This window comes from Malaya genurostris, chromosome 1, assembly GCF_030247185.1.
Source record: "Malaya genurostris strain Urasoe2022 chromosome 1, Malgen_1.1, whole genome shotgun sequence".
Taxonomy (NCBI): domain Eukaryota; kingdom Metazoa; phylum Arthropoda; class Insecta; order Diptera; family Culicidae; genus Malaya; species Malaya genurostris.
Window position 1 is genome coordinate 67,145,023 of NC_080570.1, and position 25,397 is coordinate 67,170,419.

The window sequence follows — 25,397 nt, forward strand, 5'->3', positions numbered from 1 at the left end:
ATTCGCTAAAGACAATAATAATGTGCACTATGTGGAGCATGAAAATATCAAGTACAACATTCCAGTATATATGGAAGATAGTGCTATAGAAGTGCGTGTGCATGATCTTCCCTCAAGCGTCAACGATTCTTATATTCGCACAACTATGTCCCAATACGGAGAAATTCTCTCTATCGAAAAAGAAAAGTGAAAGAATTTTTTCCCCGGTATTCTAAATGGCGTACGTTTGTTACGCATGCGCTTGAGAAGGCCTATACCTTCTTATGTGACATTCGGTTTGAATACAAGAATACCGTGAAATCACTTGTTACCTATGACAATCAGATGGCCACATGTCAATATTGCCAAAAAGCTGTTCACTACGGTAAGCCATGTGATAAACCGGACAAGAAGACAACTATACCAAAGGACAACGGTGCTTCCTTTACATCAACCCCAAGCAACCCCAGTACACCTGTGACAGTCACCAACAACAGGGAAGTATCCCCTTCAACGAAACCATCCAACGTAACCCCTATAGAACAAAGTACACCAGCTGCAGTTAACAGCTTACCATCCAACCAACCAGCAACTGCAAACAATGTACAACAAGGCGCGTCTACAACAACTAGCAACGAAATCAACAACAATACCACGGCAATGGATGACGAGACGAACCACGAACAAACTGCCCCTCAATCCTCGCTGGAGGAAAATGGAAGCTCCTCTCCCCCTAGAAAAAGGGTGACAACGAGATCCAATACAAAAAAAATTATCTATAAACTCAGCTAAATCGGTCACGTAAAGCTTGTACGCAAATAGGCCTGAATGAAATATCTTTTAAATAAAAAAAAATATAGCCTACAAATTAAATCAGTGTTGAGCCAAATCTAGAAGAATTTTACCTTTTTTGAATCGTCGCTCTAAATGACGTTGTGCATTTTTAAACACACTTTACCCTATGAAAGCATGATAAAATTCAATAACAATTTATGGGACTATGAGATTTTTTTATTTTATGAATGACATTATTTGACACATACTAACACACACATATGTTTTTGTATCAACAATAACACTAACAAGTAGGTACAAAGTGAATAAAATATTTACAAATTTACTTTTTTTTTCACCAGAAAAATATCGCTTTAAATGTTGCAACCCTGCACGTTATACGAAATTGAACAAAGTACACTGCGAACGGAACAAAGCCGCACGTACCGGCGCGTACCAGTCTTGCTTCGTCATTTTGAATGGCGATTTAAATGTTTTGACACTCATCGCCCTATAACTTCGGGACCGAAAGTCGGATCAGGATGAAATTGGTCAGTATATTTTAGGACAATGAAAGCTTTAATTTGAATCATGATTCGTAAAAATCGGCTTCAACCGTTGTTGAGAAATCAAAGTGAGCTTTTCTCACTATTATCGATGCTTTCGGAAGCGGAAACCGTGGACTAGTAGTCCCAAAGTAGTTTTATATATTCACTAATAAACAATATCTGCCAACTAGATGATCGATTGTGAAAAATTACTCATGAAATTGAAAATTTTCGCTAATCGCACTGTAATACCGAAACCGGAAGTCGGATCTGGATCAACTTCTCGGGGACTTTTTAAAGAATTGCAAGACCTTTTATATGTTTCTTAGTTTGTGAAAATCGGTTAAAGAATTTCGGAGAAAATCGAGTGCGCATTTTTTCCTAAATTTGCACATATTTCCTTGTAACTCCGGAACCGAGAGTCGGATCCAAATGAAATTCAAGAAAATTATCCTTTCATTTGAATCTAAGTTTGTGAAAATCGATTCAGCCATCTCTGAGAAACGCGGGAGAATATTTCTTTCCTGTTTTTGGTGCATATCACCCTGTAATTCCGGAACCGGAAGTCGGATCGGGATAAAATTTAATAACAATCTATGGGACCATGAGACCTTTAATTTGAATCTTATTATTTTTACCTGGAGCTGTTAGCGAAATATATTCAATAGTTGCACTATTTATGTACCATTTAATTCCACTATTTCACTGTCACGTTATTACACTTTCACAAAGTCACTAATGAAGCATAACAAACGTTACAGTACAGATACGCGTATTTCGGAATGTTATTTACATCCTTCTTCAGTGTATCGGTTTTATAAGTTTGTAAGTTTGTAAATTTTTGTTGTATCCGAAAATATGCAGTAATTTTTGGCACAACCATAAAACCTCTCATTTGACCCTACGATTAGGAATATTGGTTTTAGGTCCAGTTTAGAAATTTTTTTACGGTTTTTGTTTCGCCGGTTTAAGTGATGGTGTACAATATTTTACACACTTTACCCTATAACTCCGGATCCGAAAGTCGGATCCAAATGAAATTCAGGAATTTCGTATGGGACCACGAGACCTTTCATTTGAATTTAAGTTTGTGGAAATCGGTCAAACCATCGCTAAGATAAGTGAGGAGATCCATTTTGGAATATATGACCACTATTTCCGCTACTTCCGGAACTGGAGACCGGAAACCAGGATAGCCGAAATCAGTTTGTTTAGTTGCCTACTGATAATAGCTACTAATTTGTGTAGTTTTGAGACCAGTTTAGAATTTTGTTTGCGTTTTTTTTGTTTCGCCTGTTTAAGTGACGGTATCAAATTTTTAACACATTTTACCCTATAATTCCGCAACCGGAAATCAGATCCGGATGAAATTTGGGTGTTTTATTTAGGACTATGAGAAATTTCATTTGAAATCAAAATTGTGAAAATCGACCACGCCATCACTGAGAAAAGTAAGGAAGTAGTTTGAAATAGGATTTTTTCACTAATCACCCTGTAATTCCGGAACCGGATGTCGAATCAAAATAAAATTCAGGAATTTTATATGAGACAATTATATCTTTCATTTGAATCTATGTTTGTGAGAATCGGTTCAGTCGTCTCTGAGAAAAGATAGTGCACTTATTTAAACTTTTTTGTGCATATCACCTTTCATTTGAATCTAAGTTTATAAAAATCGGTTTAGTCATCTCCGAGAAAAGTGAGTGCAAAAAAATGTTACATACATACATACACACACAAATACACAAATACAGACATTTTGCGTACTCGACGAACTGAGTCGAATGGTATATGTCACTCGACCATCCCGGCCTCGGTTCAAAAGTCGGTTTTCATAGTGATTGTATAACCTTTCTATATGATATAGGTAAAAAATGTGTAATTTTATTTTCTTTAAAAAATGAATCGATTATTTTTATAGAGGCAATTTTAAATGTTTGACATATTGTAAAAGTTTATTACACTATAGGTCAATTTGGAGGAATAATGGATACCATAGGTATAGTATTTTCAATATAGGTGGATTTTCGAAAATTGTTGAAATGTTTTAATCATCTTTAGTCAAAGTTTGGGAGAGTACGTAAAATGTTTAATAAAAACTGGATTCATCCACCTGGTGGTGTAATGATGCGTCGCGGGTTAGCGGTTCAATTCATAAGGCATAGGTCTTACAAGCCAGTTGTTGTATGTTCGAATCCTGATCTGGGAGGATTGTAGCACTAGTCAACGGTTCTGTACGCTAAGAATCGGCTGCGAAGTCTGTTGAACAGAAGGTCAAATTCCACAAAAGCGAATATAATACCACAGCATTGCTTGGTGTAATAGTGCCTTTCTCATATCACTCATATTCCTATGTATAATGCTGATGCTGAGTCGTAATTAGTTAGAAGAAATCAGAATTATTGTAATACAAAAAGGTTCAAACCGGTTCTGGAAGGACCGGAAATAGTAGTCAAAATCTCTATAATGGGACTAGCTCACTAACTTCTAAAAGATGACACAAACGATTTTCCCAAAGTTATATTGAAATTATAGTCCCATACTTATTTCCTGAAATTTGTCCGGAAACAATTTCCGGAATTACAGGGTGATGAGTGTTTAAAATTTTAAACCGTCGTATAGAGCAACAATGCACAGACGTAAACATTTTTACAAATTGGGTTTCAAACTATTCTAATTTGTAGGTTATGTTATGAGATTGGAATAAAAGGTCTCATGGTTTCATAGACTGAAAGAATTGTGTTTCAAATTTTAAATCGGAAATGAGTAATTCAAAATATAAGTAACTGATTACAAGCTTGATTTTGACATAAAAAATGCAATTAATTTGTAATTGAATTGCTTGTTATTTGATATCTAATAATTATTCAAACTATTTGAATAGAATGTCTTTTCACGAAAATAGCTATCATAGAATGTAACAAATTCAAGCTTCCACATATCCCCTTTTCCCACTCATAGATCGAGCTAATTTTAAGCAGTATATGTTTATTGTGCGGTTAGACTTCACCCACAATTCAAACAAGGGATCATGTTACTCGAGGAAATTGATCCCACAACTTCTAAAAATGAATTTGAATTTCGTAGAACATATCTACTTATCGAAATTTTTGCCTCCGCAGTCGAACATTCGAAGAATGTTGTTGTTGTAATTAAAACTGCAATATTGTAGGGGATAATAAGCTCCCTGACTAAAACGATAAAAGAAAACCACCCGTTCTGCAGCAAAAGAAAACCAAAGTTTCCAACCCATTCGAAGGGAGCGTGTGATGGCGAAGAAACCCACACTTGCCGCTTTGGACATTCTTATTTTCCTTGTAGGGTATTGAGCTTATTTTTGCTGTAATTTTTGTCTGCCAAAATGCTTGAAACAATTTAAATAACAGTTCTGCAATTACGGTACCTGAATCCAATTTCAAGATCAACTGAATAGGAATTTGGATACGAGCTGCTGCCAATACCAAGAAAATAGCCCAATTACTTGAAAGCAATGAATTCTGTACAATATAAGCCGATTTTTTCATATATAACACAATAAAAGAACATTCACGGGCAAACTGAAAGTTGAACAACTGTCGGTGCCCGTTTTCGCTCCATCTTTTAACAGTCTGGCGTTGAATAGCATCAGAGTGCCACTAGGGACACCGTGCTTCAAGGTGTCGTAAATTTCGTCGTTTATGGACCTCAGTACATAAACAGTGGCAAAACATGCAGACCGGCCGCCGGTTGTAACAGGGATTCAAGTTTTCGTGATAATGGACGCGGCTGCTGGAGCGTTGCCCAGTGAAACCATGAACACGGAACGCTGGAAGCTTGTACTTATCTTAGGAATAAAAGTAACATCTGAATTACATTGAACCGAAAATTGTTAAAATATATTTAACGACTGTTGGGCTTGAATAGGGCCAAATAAAGGCACTTCAAAGATCTGTTTTATGCTAGTGAGAATTAAAAATTAAATATGTAAATCGTGTACGGTTCAATATTTCTAATGTTCAGATTAGACTAAACAACAGGACAATTCATGGGAATTAGGGTAACAGAGGTATTTTGGCCCACTTTAGGATTGATTTTATTTTGGCCCACTTTGTAAAAATATCCACCAAATGTTGTAATATTTTTGAAAAACCCTTCCGCAATAGGTTATTTAATGTGATTAGCTTGAAATGGATGCAACATGGGTTACTTAACATCGATTAAATCCATAAAGTTTGTTAGGTGGGCCAAAATATATGAAGTGGCCAAAATACCTCTGTTACCCTAGTGCTAATTGTTAATATATTCAGTAAGAATACCATATAGATGTTAGGCTATATGCTATTATACCTTGAAGCATTACCAAGGCAACAGATCGAACTTTTTGGAATACCTCTTTCAGTGTCTACCCGGGTAGGATAAGCAGCGATAAAGTTCACTTGAAATTTATTCTGTGCTTTCAAGATGCAAAAAAAATCCAAGCGTTGTTTCCAGCAGTTAGAAATCTCACTTTCAAATTTCCAAATGTTCCATGTGTTTAATTGACAGCAAATATGTCCGCGAGGAACTTGTTCCGTACCTTCAAGTTGTCAAAAGTTCCTCGCATTCTTTTATGTACTGGGTTGAAACCTTTGTTCTCCGGTTCTCGAATACGTCATCGGAAAGTAGAAGAATGGATGTTTATTTTCGTCTATTAGTTTTCCATCAAGGAGCACTGGAGTATCGCTCATCGCGATTTTATTTATAACTCGTTTTTGAAGAATCAGTAGTAGGGGTAGGTGTTCGATTACCGGCACCCCACCGTAACTTTTGACAGAAAGCAGATAGTGTCAATCCGACAAAAGTCATGTATGTGTAATAGCAGCATGTTCTTTTTGTGCCGAATTGCGAAGCAAACAGTCACTTGTACTTTTTGCTGCGTTCAAAATAGCTTTTAATTACGTGAATGTCAACACAAAAGTTTTTTCTGACTTTTTTTAAAGGATTGAATATTTATGAGGTGAAATAGATGTACTTCGTGATTTACTACCGGATGCTAATCAAGATTTTCGCAGCCAAAGATTTTTTTTTGTCATTTTCAAAATGTCTACCAATTTCGGTTACCGCCACCCCATTTTTTTCGACAAATCGTAAAAAATGGTCAGTGATATGCAGGCTGTTGTCGAGACAAACATCTAGCTGCTCATACAGCAAATGATCCGGCTAAGAAAAAACGTTGAAGATCGGCCAAATTAATACCAAAGGCGCCACCATCCAAATATTCGACCAAGAGAGCCAAGGCGAAGTCACAATCAGACAATACAATGAAGACTTTTGTCAAAAACGCTTCCAAAAAGAATAAATCCTGTTTTTTCTTTGAATAGCTGCAGTCTTTACTAATATTTTCCCATTTTTAGCGAAATTTAATGGGGTACCGGTAACCGAACACCTTTTTTAAAATTGCCAAAATAATCGCTTTACTAAATTGATAACAATTTTTTTTTTCAATCAAATGAATCAACTTAGTTTCTTAATCAGTTGTTAGCCAGGGACTTTAGCTTTCCATTGATGTATAGATGTCCGCATAATGTGCACTTAGTCAGAAGTTATAAGCTGAAAAGAAAAGGGTGCCGGTAACCGAACATTCTCCCTTACGTTACAACAATTCGTGAGTTAAAAAAATAATAAGTAAATTAATAGAGTGGAGTGGATTCATCTCGGCACAGTAACGGCAATTTTGCTTGTTTACTGCACCGTACAGGTGAAGGTGGGCTTCGTCGCTCACTATTATGTCGTTTAGAAAAATCTCACCACTGCCTGTCATTCCGAGCATCTTTTACGCGAACTGTGAATGAGCTCCAACTGCAACCGGTTCCAACTGCTGGATGATGACGATCTTATATGGATGAAACTATAAATCTTGCTTGACGATGACGATAAAAAGAACGACGAGACATTTGAAGAGCTGCCGTATGTTTCTTACGGAACTCTACACAAGAGCAGATCGAACTCGTGTCCGGACAGTCCGGACGTGGCTCGGAGGTTTTGTGTGATGTAACCGGAGAACAAAATGTGTCAGGTTCCTTTGTTCAGCCCTGTAGCAAGATAGTGGGCTTTCTCAGCTACTGTGGAACTTTTGGTGGAATGTCTGTTTGTCGTGTTTGCACAAGTTTTGTACACAGTGCAGTCAAAAGATACCTAGGTCGTAAGTGCCAAACGGTATGGTGGAAAACGTCGAGCTACTGTGGTGACACCAGCGGTAAAGATTGTCAAGAGGCGCCCTAAGAGACAGGATGATGAAAGATACACAGAAAAAAATTATAAATTTTACCGGTGACATAGTTCTACAAACGATATAATTCATAACTACTTAACTTGTCAAATGACGCAATATTCTAATGTTTCTCGGTTCCAGTCGCGCTGTTGCTATTGATCTTTTGTTTTTTTTTTGTCGTTAATACGACTTACTTTACTATGGGGCGCCTTTCCAAAATTTACCGTGTACAAGAATGGGTAAAACTCAATCGTAAAAATCTTTTGTTGCACTTAGCACAACGACATATTTTTACTACAAGCTATCGAAAATATGATAATGAATTTGTGATTCAATTTTCATCAGTGTAATATAACCATAAACTAAAACCCAAAGTTTTCTAAAATAATGTTTCTGGATTCAGGATTTTCAGATTGATCTCAGATTGATTTCTGTGAATGAAATCTAAAACTGAATTCGGAATCTATTCTGGTCCAACTGAGTTCTGAACTTAATTTTAGGTTTTGAACTTAATTTTAGGTTTTTAATTTTAGCTTCAAAAATTAGGTTCAAAATTCTGTTTTAGATCTTCCAGAATTCACAGCCTACATGCTAAAATTGAATTCTGGAATTTGTAACACAGTACCACTTTTGGCACGGAGAATAATAGAAGTTTGCGATATAGTTTATTTAACTTTATTTCACTTCGGAGTTCGTCTCCGTGATCCTCGTTCTATTTCAGCCTTTCACTTTTCCTTCCTTAGATCCTAACTTTACAATTTATCTCCGGCCATATCTTCTGACCGTCCTCTTCCTTTCACTTACTCCGAATCTCTAACTAAAAAACTCTAACGCGTTTCTCACGTCCTACTCAAAACTCTCTCTCTCATTTTATTACTTCATTCTCTAGGGTGGTCACAAATTGGATTCTGAAACTATATTCCGGAGCTAAATCGAGTTTCGGAATTCGAATTCAGAATGCAGTTCTAGAACTAAATTAAAACTGAATGTTTAAAGTCTGTTTCGTTCTTGAACTCATGTCTAGTTCCTAAATTCTATAAATCGGTTCGTTCTAGAACTATTAATATATTCCCAAGGAACTACACAAAGTTTTCCTACTACAACAAATACAACATTATTGTATTTTCACTCATGTTTGGACGGTCTTTTCAGACTTTCTATACTTTTGGGAAACCTTTTCAAAATTTACCCCGTACAAAAATGAATATAACTCAATCTCTTGTGGTATTTAACGAAGCAACATAATTTTTTCTTCCTACCATTGAAAATATACTCAGCAATTTATGATAAAATTTTCAGTAGTACGAGGCATTCAAAAATAACTCAAAGTTGAAGTTTTCTAAAATGTTTTATATGAACGAGCATTAAGGGGCGGGTAGGGTCTAACACTTTTGAAAAATCATTTATTATTTTCTTTGTATTTTTTTCATAGTAAAACATTTCAAGAATATTCTGTGCAATTTTCAAGCCTATTGGAATGAGACTCTGGATGCGATGGACCTTTATGGCTATCTCATTCTACGAAGAAGCAAGAGCTCGGCGCACAGGCCCAAGATTTCTACTTCGATTGACCTAAAAAACTTGACAAAACATTCTTGAAATGTTACATTATAATAAATTATAAAAGAAAAAATATGATGTTTTGAAAATATTAGATCCTACGGGTTCCCTGGAGTAATAAATTGTTTCCATTGATTTTCCAATTTTTTTTTCAAATTTCGCACACACTTTCTACATATAAAATCCTGACCCCAACGTTTTCCTTTTACTTTGGGGAGGTTTAACAGCTACAAATTGGCGGATTTTTTTTGTTAAAAATCGTAGTTTTCGCTTTGAACAACCACCAAAAATTTAAAAAATTAAAAAAAAAATCAAACAGAAACGTTGGGGTCTAGAAAAACTTCTACTCTTACTATGCTGCGTTCATTTGTTCGCTTCTGATTAGTCTGCGCTGAGATACAGTGGACACCGCAAATCATACTTTTTACGAAGCGTACTCAAAAATACCTCTTCACCGACTAATTTCTCAATATTTTTCAACAAAAAAATTACAAAACGTTGATCGAATGATGCTTCTTATCATGCAAAACATTTGAATTTATTTTGTTGAACGAAAATTCTGGAACAAAAATAAGCAAAATGGTGATTTTCATCTTTTTTTAAAACTGTGTAAACTTCAGCCATGCAAGATCCGGAAGGCTTAAGACTTTCAGGGCCAGAAACAAGAACCGAAAAAAGAGGTGCTGCTCATAAGAAAAATCACGAGCCAAAGCCAACACGCTTACGGTCACCGAATGACAGAAACAAGAATCGGTTTGGGCCGGAATGTCCCGTTATGTGGAGCTCAACTACTGGATTTTGTCTCTGAAGAAGTTAAGGGGATTTTCTCCTGTAAACGGGATTTTTCGTTGTTTCATTTTCACTTTCTACGGCAGTGCAAATATTACGTACAAATATCGAGTTGTTCCCGAGATATGGATGCTCAAAGTCGGACAAACTGTCAAACTGATGTGCATAATAACAGAAGAACAGTTTGACCGATTAAAGAAGAATTATAACGAATTAAAGCGTTTTTAATCGTTGATTAATTTGTTAAACAGTATTTTTGTTCAACTTTTCTAAACAGATTTTAGGAAAGTTGAATGGAAATTTGGCAAAGTTTGTTGTAGTTTTTGTAAAAATCATGTTAAAATTAAACAAAATTCGTTTCAGAATCAACTACTTATTATTAATGTAATTTTATTTCACCCCGGTTTTAACCATCCATGGTCATTCGCCGGGGGTCGCAAAATCAACTACTGAGACTTTACAATGAACACTGTTTTCCTCTGCAAAAATAACATATCCTACTTCGAGCAATCATGTCTCAGGAACAACACGATACTTGTACATAAAATCAACATTTTATTGGAAGTACTAATTAGCTCGGTTCATTTCCAAAAGATTGCTCTGACTGTTATGAATATTGTACAGTAACAGCTGATGTCGATAGTTTCAAGAGGTTAGACATCTGTCATTAATATTCAGTCCATACTGTTTCATGTTTTTTTAGAAAAAAACCTTGATTTTCACAGTGTTGCTTATGAGCAATTTTTTGGCATTAAAAATGCCTTACTCTTCACTATAACAGTTCGGCTGAAAAGTTCGTATCGTTTAATAGAAACACACATTTTTTTTGCCAAAATTCGTTTTTATTATTCAACATAATTGCCATCAGAGGCGATACAGCGATTATAGCGATCTTCCAACTTTTCGATACCATTTTTGTAGTACGATTTGTCCTTTGCCTCAAAATAGGCCTCAGTTTCAGCGATTACCTCTTCATTGCTTCTAATTTTTTTACCATCGAGCATTCTCTTGAGGTCTGAGAACAGGAAAAAGTCACTGGGGGCAAATCTGGAGAATACGGTGGATGAGGGAGCAATTCGAAGCCCAATTCGTTAAATTTCAGCATAGTTTTCATCGACTTGTTTTTGATCGGTTGTGAGCTCACGCGACACCCATTTTGCACAAAGCTTTCTCATATCCAAATATTCGTTAATAATATGTCCAACACGTTCCTTTGATATCTTTAGGATGTCAGCTATCTCGATCAACTTCACTTTACGGTCATTGAAAATCATTTTGTGGATTTTCTTCACGTTTTCATCGGTAACAGCCTCTTTCGGACGTCCACTGCGTTCATCGTCTCCGGTGCTTATATGACCAGTACGAAATTTTGCAAACCACTTACGAATTGTTGCTTCGCCCGGTGCAGAGTCTGGATAACACTCATCAAGCCATTTTTTGGTATCGGCGGCACTTCTTTTCATCAAAAAGTAGTGTTTCATCAACACACGAAATTCCTTTTTTTCCAATTTTTTCACAATAACAAAAGTAGCTTCACTCAAAATGCAATATCTCACAAACTAATAATCAGACAGCTGTCAAATTTATACACGTATCTTTTGAAGGTTGGTACTAACTGAAAATGGTATGGATTTAATTCTAGTGGCGCCCTCTCATAGAAACGATACGAACTTTTCAGCCGATCTGTTATGGGGCCGGGTGTCAATTAGAAGTTTAAAAAATAGTCGCGTAACCTTTTTGTGTCATAATTTTGAACGTTAATAACTCGGTCATTTGTTGATGGATTGTTATAATTTAACACCCATTCGATTCGGAAACATTTCACTTAAACATGTATGACGATTTTCAGTATTTCAATAGCATACTATTGAAAAAATGGTTGGAATCGACCTATGTTTTCATCCACCAATCCCTGTTGTACAAAATGACGTCAACTTCTTGTTCGGCATAAGAGGCTTTGCGTCATGTATAAAAAACACCGTATCGTTATGCGTAGTATGAAGAGAAATCTATAAATATAGGCTGCACAATATTTGTTTGCCTAGTTGTTGTTTGACTGTGAATGAAACATGTAGCTTGTCCAGTGAGCTGATGACTGGATTGTATATGCGTTCACTTGCTGGATTGTCGCTTTTGCATTATTTGTTGGTGAAATTATCTGTTGTCTGTGCAACACCGTGTTCGCTTGAGTATCTTATATATCATCTAGCTATTGAAGAACCGAATCAGCGTGGTTACCGATTCTTTCGAAATATCCCATGCATTTAGCAAATTTTTGGTCGATTTTGCCATTAAAAATGCCTTACACTTCACTTCCCGAGGCTGGGTGTCAATTTAAAACATGCACAACTAATCGCGAAGCATTTTTCTGTCATAATTTTGAACGCTTATAACTCAGTCATTTGTTGGTGGAACTCAACAAACAATCGATTCGGAAACACTTAATATAAACTTATGAGACAACGTCATTTGAATATGTCAATTGCATACCATTGAAACATTGGGTTGAATTGAGTATTTTATTTTGGTTCTCTGGTAACTATCAGGCCAATTTAGCATTATCGGCGATAGATTTTTCGGATCTAATTTGCAGCGCTCGATAATTTGTTAATGGATTTTCCTAATTTAAATGATTCCAAAGCTTCAATATTGTAAGATTAAAAATGTTTTAATTTGTCAACGGATCGGTTTGCATACTTAAATCTCCATTCCCATACGAACAAAACGGTGGCGCGAAAATGGAGTCAGTATAAAGATGTGTTATGATGATAATCATAGATACTTCCTTTTCATTATATGTGAGTGAACAAGTTGTTGTCCCACCAGGAATTAAATGCTTCAAAAGATTCAAAATTAAATTCTGAAACTTATCTAAAAGCAATCTTCTCAGTTTAGTAGTATAAATGAGTTCCACAGGCTCATATATACAATACTATTAGATGCAATACCATATAGTATCAAAGATAAACTCAAGGTAAGTTTACCTGTGATTTTACATGTATCGTTTGAATAGGAACCCTCGTAGAATTTGGTTAACCGCCAGTTTCAGTTCAATTATTATTTGCTTCAAAACAATAAGCGTCTGTTGGCTACACGCGTTGTAATTTTCGGAATTTTATTGCGTATCCAATCCGTATATTCCTAATATGCCAAAGCGAAAATCAATGTAAGTAAATATTTTATGCGGACTGTTTCACATGTTTTCTTCCTCGTATTGTTGCCATGTTATTTACCGACACTTCCCGAAGATTATCGACGTTTTTGAATGATTAATAAAATTACATCATTACTGAGATTACTGGTACAACATTCTCTTGGATCGATTAACTGTTTATAAAATTAATAAGTCCACTCAGTGAAAGACCATTATTAGGTTAAAACTGGGGGTAAATAAACGATATAAATCAAATCAAATTAATAAGTTTGTACGTTTCTAGAACATTATCATCATAAAATAAAATAGTTTAATTAGTTCAGGTTTAAATCTTTAAGTTGTTTGTATCTAAAATTGAGCTTTAAAATAACTTTGAAGTGTAGTGAAGTTTAGTGTATTATCATCAATATCATCTTTAATTTGTATTTATTATGAAGACCCTAGAAACGTTTCATTTTTAATGTTATTGTGCTCGGTCGTGTCTTGAACACAACCCTCTAATTTTTTTGTTGACTAAGTTTTAATTTTCTGTTTCAATTGGAAGAAAATTTCAGCTGATAATGCCCAAACTGGTAAATTATGTAGGGAATGGTTTCGACGTTTCAAGAATAGAGATATCAGCGCTGAAGACAGGCCTCGCTCTAGACAACCAAAACATTTTGAATACAAACAGTTGGAGGCATTACTTGATGAAGATCCGAATCAAACGCAAGAGGAGCTTGCAGAATCACTGGAAGTAATTCAACAAGCAGTTTACACAGATAAAATATTTTGTGAATTTACATCTATTTTCATGCACATATTTGGAGCAGGTAATTAAACATAAAATTACTTTTCAATTCTGTACGTTTCAATACAATTTAATCGCAAAATAAGCGTTAATTGAAAGATACAGTTATATTCATTGAAAATTCAATGCAATTCAATTCAGTTTTGCATCGATGAAGGTTTACAATCAAAATTTCGATTCAACCCATGTCTATTCCATGTTACTATTGATTTACATCTCGTGTAAATTTCATTATTTCTTTCGGTGTATGTACGATTAAAATCAATGGGAATAATTCAAAAGCAAGGCTGTTGAGTGCCTTACGAACTGAAACCGAGAGACATTGAAGGAGATTTTTTACTTGCGAGTAGCTGACTCAAAGGCAACAAAGAAAGGGTTTTTTACATCGAATTGTCACTGGGGAAGAAAAATGGATATTCTATGATAACCCCAATAAGAAAAAATATTACGCTATGCTCGGTCAATTGTTGCCATCGACCTCAACATAAAAACCAAAGCCGAATATTCATTTGTTCGAAGGTCAAGTTATGCATCTGGTGGGACCAAAGTCCTGGGTTGGCGGTTCAATGCATAGGGCGCTGGTCTTACAAACCAGTTGTCGTATGTTCGCGCCCCGACCTGGAAGGATTCGTAGTGTCAGTAGAATCGTAGCACTAGCCATGCAATGGTTCTGTATACACTCTGAATCGGCTGGGAAGTCTGTTGAAACAGAAGGTCAAATTCAACTACAGGAATGTTGTATTACCAAGGCTTTGCTTTGGGACCAAAAGGATGTTGTGTACTATGAACTACTACAACCAGGCGATACTATAACGGACTGCAATTGATGCGTTTGAGTCGTGCATTACGAGAACAACGGCCCGAAATACAAGTAACGACATGATAAAGTTATTCTCCTGCATGACAACGCTCGGTCTCGTGTCGCATAAGTCGTGACAAAATATTTGGAAACGCTCACGTGGGACATTTTGCCGTAGCCGCCGTATTCTCCTGACATTGATCCTTCTGATTACTGGTTGTTTCAACGGAAACAGCATGATCTGGCAGGTCATCGGTTTACTTCTTTCGCAGAAATCTAAAATTAGCTCCAAACTTGGATTACCTCAAAAGAAGAGACATTATTTCGAGATGGAATTCGAAAATTGCCCGTGTGGTGGGAAAAAGTAGTAACTAGCAACGGACGATACTTTGATGAATATTCAAATTCCTTCTATTTTGAAATAAATTCATTTTTGACCCTGAAAAACGGACCGAATTAATTTGTACTTACAATACATTGTGGAATAATAACTACACACATAGAAAAAAATCGTGTAAATTCACGTCTTCTGAGACCGACATACACGAGAGTCAAAAATGACTCATTTCAACAGAAGACTCAACACACATGTTTTTACTTCATTCTGGCTTTTTTATGGGCTGAAACATGTAAATTTACACATCTGCTTGAAAGGTGGGGTATGTTTGATACATATTGTAGTCATTCTTGTACAAATCAGATGTTTTACGAATTTCGTTCGTATCAATTGTGTGGATTTGCATCTCCTGTAACTTTCATATTTTTTTGTGGTGTACATAATAAATGAAGAGTTGGCAACCCATAAAAAACAAAAACCCCCTTTTACCGGAGAAGCTCCTCTTAAGGTAAATCAAAATATATAGTTTTATTTGCTCAAACGAATGAATGTTTATCAGAGTCTTAAACTATGTTACAAATAAACGATTTGCTTTTCCAAAATCGTACAAAATAAATGACGTCATACTACACTAATGTTGTCGAATCAGAATTTTATTGGAAAAAATTATTTTATATTATATTATATTATATTTATGATTTGCATGCGAACTTTCCTGTACAAATTAATCTCTAACCTAGCTCTAATAGTGTGAGTGCCTGTCTCAGTTAGCTGTCACTGCAGTTGAAATAAAAATTCTGGGTTTGGCGGGTTAAATCTCAATTCATCCAAGAAAGTAGTATCCCAGAAAAAATGTTGTGTAAAATATCCAAATACTTGGATTATAGTGACGCATGTGCCCAAATTTTTATTTCATTCTTTGAGCCAATGTGTAAAATAGATATAACCAAGCTAACTGAAATTAGTAGTTTCGAAGAGTGTAATGAAGTTTAGATATCCAAGGGTAGTGGTTACCAAATTTCTTGCAAAATCAGTATTTAGTTTTTATAATAGTTTTATGGACTCATTTCATCGCTACAATATTCTGCAAAGGTTAACCACGTGAGCAATATTTTTACTATATAAAGAGAGTCAAAAATTTAAATACACTGAAAATTTAAAAAAAAAGTAACACAGTTATTGATTTTTTTTGTTGACGACGTACAGTACATCAAGCCCTTCTTCAGTATCATCGTTAGTCAAACCGAAGAACACATTATTTCCCTTTTGCCTTTGAGTATAACGAGCAGAGGCAGCTTTTATCTCACTGAACTTTCCCCCATAAGTACCGTAAAATTTTCCGCCACAAGATCAGCATCGAAACTGTGCGCAGATTTTCCTTCCTCACAAAGCTTTCACAAGAAGGGACTGACTTCCGTGCGAGCAGATTTAGTTAATATTGTAAATCCTCTCGGGTAGAGCATTGTTTGCAATTTGAAACAGAGGGAAATACTGAACGTTCGTTTCCTAGCAAATGTCAGCGAGCTGTGGTTTTCAACGGACTAAAAAGAGCTTTCTACCAATGTTTGAACTTCAAAAACAATTGTCCCCGGAGACATTATCCTTAAATGGCGTCTTGATAGATTCTTTCTTCGGAAACTGTTCCGAAGTAAAGATTATCTCCATTTTGTGTATCCCGTTCTCCCACTTCCCACTTCCTTTGGTTCCCACGCTCGTAATGTTAGATGTCATTCTTCATTCCACCTCGAAGATGATGGCAATAGATATTTCTTATGAGTTGCTCTCAACAGCACTCAAACCATTAACGGGCTGAAACAAAGTTAGTCCTGATATGCCGCGTAGACTCATACTGATTCTGCCAATATTAATCTTAATGCTCCGTACTGTGACTGTTGAAACGCCTAAAGGAATTTTGTGAATACACGAAGCGACATTTCCCGATCACGATATACGGTTGGAAATTTTAACAAAGTAAAGCACGTCGTTTAGTTTGTAGGCATTACAGTTTTATCAATGTCAGAATTGTTCATGTTGCACTGATCTCTGGAAAAGCTGTGTTAATTTTTTTGTCACTTTGAAAAATTGAACACACGGCTCGGGTTGCTTTACTTAAACATTGTTGTCTAGTATTTCAGTACGTAACTAGATTTCGATATTATAAATTTCCAAAATTCAATAAACTCAAATAATTTACCACATATGCTTTTGAATGTACAAAACCGAACTAACCTTACTACATAAGCTCGATTTCATGAATTGATTAATTGCGATCTGTTGCCGTTGCCGAAAAAGTTGTTTGATATCGAATGAAACCAAAAAGAGTGTTGTTTCTTGAAGAGATGAGACAGTTCATATCAATCGGAATGTTACCAATTTATACTTCATTCTTCGTTTAAATCAACTGATTATTTGATTAATTTTGAAATCTGACATTTTGTATCGAGTAGTAAAATAAACTAAAACTGCGCCCCTTTTCAAAGTTTCACGGATGGAAAGTTATTTGGATTTATTTTCCACTGGTAATAATTTTACCTAAAGAATTGATATTACAATTTTCTTTGCAAGATTTTTTTCAGTGTCGGAAATTCATCATCGATCTGTCAAAAATAATCATACTTTCGAGCAGGGTTACTTTTGACAACATCAAAATAACTCGAGTGTCAGATTTCAAGCAAAAGTTCAAATTAACCACGAAACGGTTTACAGCCTTAGTAGTTTAAGTTGAAAAACAAAAAGGTACTCATAGACTGGAAGTCGAAGAATATCCATCTTATAAAGAATTCACCATCCTTCGTTTTAAAATGACTTACGTAAAACTTACTCCCACATTTTGAAACCAGTTTGTCTCATAAATCCATCCATAAATTACCAAGATATAGGTGTTTAAAGTAATGACTAATGCGAGTGAGTGAAAGTGAGCAGTAGGAAGGACGGATATTGGATGCAAGTTTTTGGAACTCAAACACTTCCTCTCACACTTCATTCAACATATAGGTAAACAATGGGTTCAAGTTTTATGAACCTCGTTTCGAACCTCATTCTTTGTTCGATTGTTCATTAACTGTCAGATTATTTCTTATTAGCTATTAAATTGAAAGAAACCGAACCTAAACAACCAGTTTTACGCAAAATGGTGAATGAAGTAAATGCTATAAAAACTCTTTTATTGTCGCTTTGTTCAATCGAATACCAACCGACCAGCCAACCAGAAGGTTTAAATCTTTCCTCTTTTTTTTTCTTCCAACGTTGGAAAAGCTATGGTTTTAGCAATTATAATGATTACGACAGTTTGCTATCCAACGTTCCGATCATCGATTGTGTACGGCGAGGAATGAACAACGACCGAGCTTTTACGATTCATAAACGGCAATCTGCTAGCAGAAACGTTCATCACAATCCAACCACGTCGTTATAAAAGTCATAAAATTCACGGTGTTCTTGACGACACTCACATAAATGCTCTTCTTTGAGATGAAACAATGCAGGGTAGCCGTTGGTTTTGGAATTTTGATGACTGAGTGCAACTACCCAATGTTGAACTTGGTCACCGGCTATGAACGTACACATTCAGAGCAAAAATTGTACAAGCTGAATGGAGGAAATGCGATGCTTAAAACAAATTAAATTACCCATGGTAATTAACAATAATTATTGTATGCTATGAAAATAATCACGAATAATACTCTTCATATGTTTACGGAATTATTCGACCGCTAATGAGTATGATTAAGGCCAGTTTTTTTTACAAAGCAGGAATTTCATCCATTGCACTGTGAGCTGAAAAGCATAAAAGTTGAGACTTTTCTTGTCGATTTTTTCGATTTTCTTAAAATACAAACTTAGGAGATTTTTTTTTTGTTTCGATTATAGTGGTTTTATCCTTGAGGTCTTTCACCTCTTCGGGCCAGAAAAACCTTCTGACCCTATGTGCGGGGTTGGGAATCGAACCCAGGTGGGCTGCGTGAAAAGCAACGACTTACCCATCACACTATACCCGTCCCCAAACTTAGGAGATTATTGAGCGAAATTTTGTAAATTTCATTTCGGTCATAAAAAAGGAAAATTTTAGGCTGTACTTCAATTATGAACGTGATTTATATACACTTCTCTTGAATTTTTCAGCAACAAATAATGTTTATTTACTTGGTTCAACGTTTGACAGTTCGTTTGGTTCCTTTTGGCTTCCTCTCCGCGCGTCTCTAATTATAACAGTGTCTCTAATAACGTTTGCATTAAAATAAAAACTGCCCATGCAACATTAATCTTAGTAACCCATGAGTCAGCAACGAAAATTTGACAACTCTATCAGTCGAGCTTTAACCGTGATTGCAAAAACAGTCAAGCAACTCCGTTCAGAACTGTGCGCGTTCAAAGAACGACACCCCGCCGCGTTGAAAACGAACATTGTGCGGCACCTAACCTAACTGAACTCGATGAAAAGGTTAATCCACTAGTGGAACTGGCCGCGTCCATAATTCTTGTTGAAGCACTTCTTTTTTTTTTTTCATAAATACGTTTATTTCTTAAGGCAGTTTACATAAGTTTTTCTTCGCCGTAGCATCACTTTTACATAATATTCTTATCCTAATTTAATTCTAACATAGTTAGCTTAAATATAGCTTAAATATCATCTTAGGTAACTCGTCATTAATTATGAAATCTACTCGGAAATATTATTTGAACCAAACGATTAACTTCTATAAATTATAAAATAAGCTGTTATTTTCAGACATTTTGTTGACAATTTCATAAACTGTTTCGAGTTTGTTTGTATCATTACATAATTTTTATTCTAATTTAGCTATTGGTTGAACTCATGGACGCGGCTGGGATCAGAACTAAGTCTTAAAAGGGGCCTTTATGAAATTGAAACTCCAATTTTCTTTATGAAATGATAAATAAGTTTCATGTATGAAAGGTCACGACAAGCAAGAATGTCTCGAACTGGGATATTGGATAGTTTACCTTGGGTACGCAAAGAATTTATTAGTTGAGATCTGACATCACGATACTCCACGCATGTCCAAACGACATGATCAATATCCCGATAACCTTCTCCGCAAGCACAATGATTAGTCTCGGAGAGCCCAATTCGAAGGAGATGTGCATCTAACGTGTAGTGATTGGACATGAGTCTGGACATCACACGAATGAAATCCCTACTCACATCCAGTCCCCTGAACCATGCCTTTGTCGATATTTTCGGAATAATTGAGTGCATCCACCGACCCAGATCATCTCTATCCCAAGATGCTTGCCAGCTGGCAAGTGTTCTTTGGCGAGACGAACTATAGAATTCGTTGAAAGCAATCGGTCGCTCATAAATTTCAGTGAAGCACTTCTTGTTTGCAAACCATTTCGATTAGAGCCGGCTCAAGCTTCATTGTTGGTGCAAATCATTCGCAATCTATACCTAATTGATCGTTTCGCAAAGGGTTATTAATCATAAAAATCCTTTGTGGTTTGAATCATTAAGGTCTTTATGTCTTCCACGCGTTAGAAATCCGTTTGCCAAAATCACACATTTCATTTTCCACGTTCACAAAATTCAAATAAACGAAAATAACGTTTTCCACCGCCTACATCACTTATGCTTTTATCTAACCCAGATTCTTATAACCACTTGACAGATTGTGACACATTTTTGCACATTACACTGAAAATTAGCTTTACCTAAAAATTGATTGAGTTTTACCCTTGCACAGAGCACGTATTTTTAAAACTAATTTAAATAGGTATACAAAATAACACCCTCCCAATTTTTTCTTAAATTTTTACTTATATTATGACCTTTCAGGAACCGCGTAGCATACATTTTTATCGATCTGGCATCTAATGAATATTGATATTTGAAGCTTCACTAGTTTTAGATGAAAAAATAATCATAACTTTTTATTGGTAGCTCTTAAGAAAAAGCTTGGTTGGACAAAATTGTGCGCAATGATTAGTACAACAACTCTTCTGAAGACAACTTTTCCGTAGAACGTTTCACAAAAAAAGCTAGAACAAAAAAAGTGAATTTTCAGGAGCCACCCTACTTTTATTCGGAAAAATTGATGTAACTCGATCAAATGAAAAGCTAGAGAGGTGCTTTTTTCAGAAAAGTTGCTCAAAATAAAATTACCTACAACTTTATTGTACAATAAAATAATTTTTGAGTTCTATTAAGAAATTTAGATTTCAGATTTCAATCTAAATGAGGGCCATCCTAGTAACATTTTTCATCAAAAGGAGCGCACTTTGGTTACAAACAACTTTGGTGAAGACACCAACTACAAAAAATTTCCCGTTTTGGACCATAGTGCCTTGCAATAAAAAGTTACGCACAAATGAAAGTTTTGCATATCTTTGAGTACATTCTTCATTAGGTTTGCACTTTACACTTTTTTGAAACGATCCGAAACAACTTTTTTGAAACGATCCGAAACAACGTTAAAGCATGTGAAGTTTACGTTCGTCATAAGTTCTAAGTGACACTAGAAACACATCTGTTTTATGTAAAGTCGTTAATTTGAAAAATAAAATGAAGCGGGATCTAGCATCGTGCCATTGCGCGAAACCAGTGATACAGTGATACGAAGCTAATGTTGTTGTTTTTGTACCGAAGAAGGCAAATCCGTCCAACTCGGCAGAACTTCGCCCAATAGAAAAATTCTGGACGATTATGAAACAGGGAAGGTCTTCGAAAACGATAAGGATTTGTAGAAAGATGGAATGAAAGTGTGTCTGAAAGATGGTGCAAGTCTTGCACAAAATTTGATGGATAGTGTTAGGCCAGCGTGTTTTAGGGCGTTTTAGAGGGCTATTTCCACACTTCAAATCTGATTTTCTCAGAAACGATGACGAATATCAAGAAACCCAACTGACAATCTCTTAGAAAATTAGTTTAGATTATTTTGTGAAAATTTCAAAATTATTCATTGACTTTAGCGGTCGGGAAAGTCTTTTTTTCTGAAAGAAGAATTTCATAGCTGAAAACGCCGTCTTTCAACTAGTTCATTGAATATCTCGCCTTAAAAAGCATGGATCAAAAATCTATCATGACAATGTCTAGATAATTTAATTTAGATGCGATTAGTGCATAAAAACATATATGTTGGCGCGATAAAAATGGAGTGAATGCAGTCACGTACCCAGAGGGGGGGCCCGAGGGGCCCTGGCCCCTCCCGAAATCAAAAACTTATGTATACATATTTAGAAGGTCTCAGACATGTGTTACAGAAATAACAAGACAGTAAATGTAAAGAAATGTAACAGTTCCAGTGGAAAAGTTTAAAGTGTATGTTAAAAACACCCATAAAAGGTACAGCAAGAATTAGGTACATAATCAATCTTCAGTAAGATTATTTTTTTATCTTTGGGCCCCTCCCGAAACGAAATCCTGGGTACGGGCCTGAGTGAATGTTATTTTTGTGAAGATAAGTCGATTTTTATGGCGGCGCCATTATTTCTGAGAGAAACAAAATCGGCCCAGAAAGGCCGCCAAACCAGCGGTAGCTTTATTGGGTTTTATGTGATGTAGTCAAACTTGTAACTGAAAATATCAAAACTTTCGCCACTTCGAGAGTCATTTTACACATTTGCGAGAGAATGTCCAAGAGATGATATTTGTGTATATGAATTATATAACGTAAGTGAGATAACTAAGTCCTCACAAGTTCCTATCTCATGCCTCCCCGAGCGTCTATGATGACATTTGGTCAATAGAACGGCGTCGACTGGGTGCTATCGCCTTCTGCATTAGTAGCAGAATGAGAGGGTGCGAAATAGCTTGTAGTAGCTCATTCTAAAGTGCAATATTTATGGTAGTATATTGCCACATGTGGTTCTGTTGTTTGTTGCATTATTTGTTATATATTGAATTGAATTATATTACATTGTATTATATATTGCTGTTATTATTATTATTATTTTTATTTTTATTATTATTATTATTATTATTTTTATTATTATTATTATTATTATTATTATTATTATTATTATTATTATTATTATTATTATTATTATTATTATGATTAACAAAGAAATATTATATTTCCTGCAGTACTGCGACGAAAGAAGAGCATAGCTTACACTGCGACATCAACTGTTATATATTGTATCATAGCATATTATTTCATATATTATCTTCTGTTATGTTATATTATGTTGTATGGTATTATACTGCATTGCATTATATCATATTATATTGTATTATATTATATTCTAAGTATATGTTGTGTTATATTGTATTATGTTATAGTATATTGTTAGAATATATTGTGTAATGTTATATTATATTGTGCTTTATTATACTATATTATATTATACTGTGTTATATTTTATTACATTACATCAGAGATGTCTATCTCCTCTGTGTGACGAAGAGCAAGCAAAATTTCTCCCCTCGCACTGACCACTTCAACGAGAGCTCTTCTCTTTCACATTTATACACCACTGTTGTATAATGTGTGCATGCATCATGAATGCGTTTGTTTATTTCCTTTTACCTCTTCCACTGAATCGCACCAAAGTGATAGAGCATTAGCTAATAAATTCTCTGAGGTGGATGCAGATACTTTCACAGAGGTGTACACGCCGGAGAGCACTCTGCTGTATGGTTTTCGTAGATGAAGCGTGGACACGCAAAATCAGCAAAATAAAACAATTTATCGTAAAATTTTCGGTTTTCCTTGCAAATTTTTCATAGCAAGGCCAGATCTACTCTCTATTAATTGAAGTTCACAGAAGTGTTCGCTCACCATCACGCGCCAGTGGTCACTTGGGTGTATTTAGACGAGAGCGCGTGTGAGCGATTCATGCGAAGAGAATGTGTTTCACTGGCGCCAGCTGCTTTAACCACAAGCACACACTCAAATGCTGTCTATTCGACACTGAGAAGAAGTGCGCTTTCCTCTTTGTGCGGTGCTTCGTTTTTTGCATCCTCGGTGTGGCAAAAATCTGACTCTAGCGTGTATCACTCTGGTGAAATGCCATATCTGTATTACATTATATTATATTATGTTATATCACAGAGAACAGATATCCAACAGACATTCATACGTGCAAAGTCGTGTACAACGGTGATTTTCAACGGATTTTCACTTGTATGCTTTACACAGGTTTTAAAAAAAGTTTGTACTAGCATGGTAGCATACTGTATTGCATTAAATTATGTTATATTATATTATATTATGATATATTGTGTTGTATTTAATGAATTATATGATATTATATTGTTTTGTATTGCATTAGGATGTGATATATTAAATTGTACTGTGTTATATTATATTATATTGTATTATATTATATTATATTATATTGTATTATGCTCAAGTATATCGACAACGAGTAGGGACAGGGATTTCATCAGGGTATCTTACAAGTGAATGACTGGATGATGGAGTGGATTGCCAACCTGAGTCACGTGGGGGAAGCTTTGTGTTTTTCCCTGAAGGTCTGAAACGAGTAAGACGCACCTTTTTAACAAACAAACCATCAGGCGGGTTTAAGCTGGTACAGCGAAATTCTTTATTATATTGCCGGATGTTCTTGCTGGAAGGCGCCGGGTCCTCAAAACCCATTTTGGCCTTCTTAACAGCAATTATATAAAAGCTATCTGATAATCAAATTCGGATCTACTGTAATGCCTTAAACTGTTGGTGGCTTCACACATACATACATACATACATACATGAATTATATAATGTAAACTAATTACCTATCGATTTCTTGCCAACGACAAGGAGTCGAAAGTTTATCTATAATGTTTGAAATAATTACTAGCATGGGCCGTAGTTCTCCGTTCTTGGTCTGAAATATCTACCACAGAACCGTCAGTATGCCTTAACGATGTACAACTATGACCAAAAATTCACTTCAAAGTTCTAGTTCTGAATATAGTAAGTAATGTTTTTGATGTGGAACACATCTTAGTTTTCTATATAGGGGTGAAAATTAGAAATTCAAGGGTAAACACAAGTAGAAATGTGGTCAGCTTTTGAACATTTACAGCTAAGCTAGTTTAGTTTCAATTAATAATATTATTTCATCAATCGATTGGAATTTTTTTATGTATTGATTTCAATGTTCATAGCCATGTATTTTTAATTGTATACCATTGAAATGTTTATTAATAGCTAGCAGTGCCCTATTTTGTCTGCTAAAAATCGCCAGCATACAGGATTTCCCTACCTACGGCCGGGTTTGAAGAAGTAAGCGATATATCAATGGGAAAGCGTCGCTCTGATTGGTCAAACGAGGCTAAAGCGAAGCTGTTGGAAGCACGCGAATCTAAGTATCAGCGAAACTATAGCTAACGTTTCAGTCTTACGTATAGCATGGTAGGTTGTTGCTATATAGCAAGACAGAAAGCGATATAAAACGATTTGAAGCTTGATTTGGTATGATCTGATGTTGTGTCATGCGAGTTCGGATGAAATTCCATGTTATGACGTTT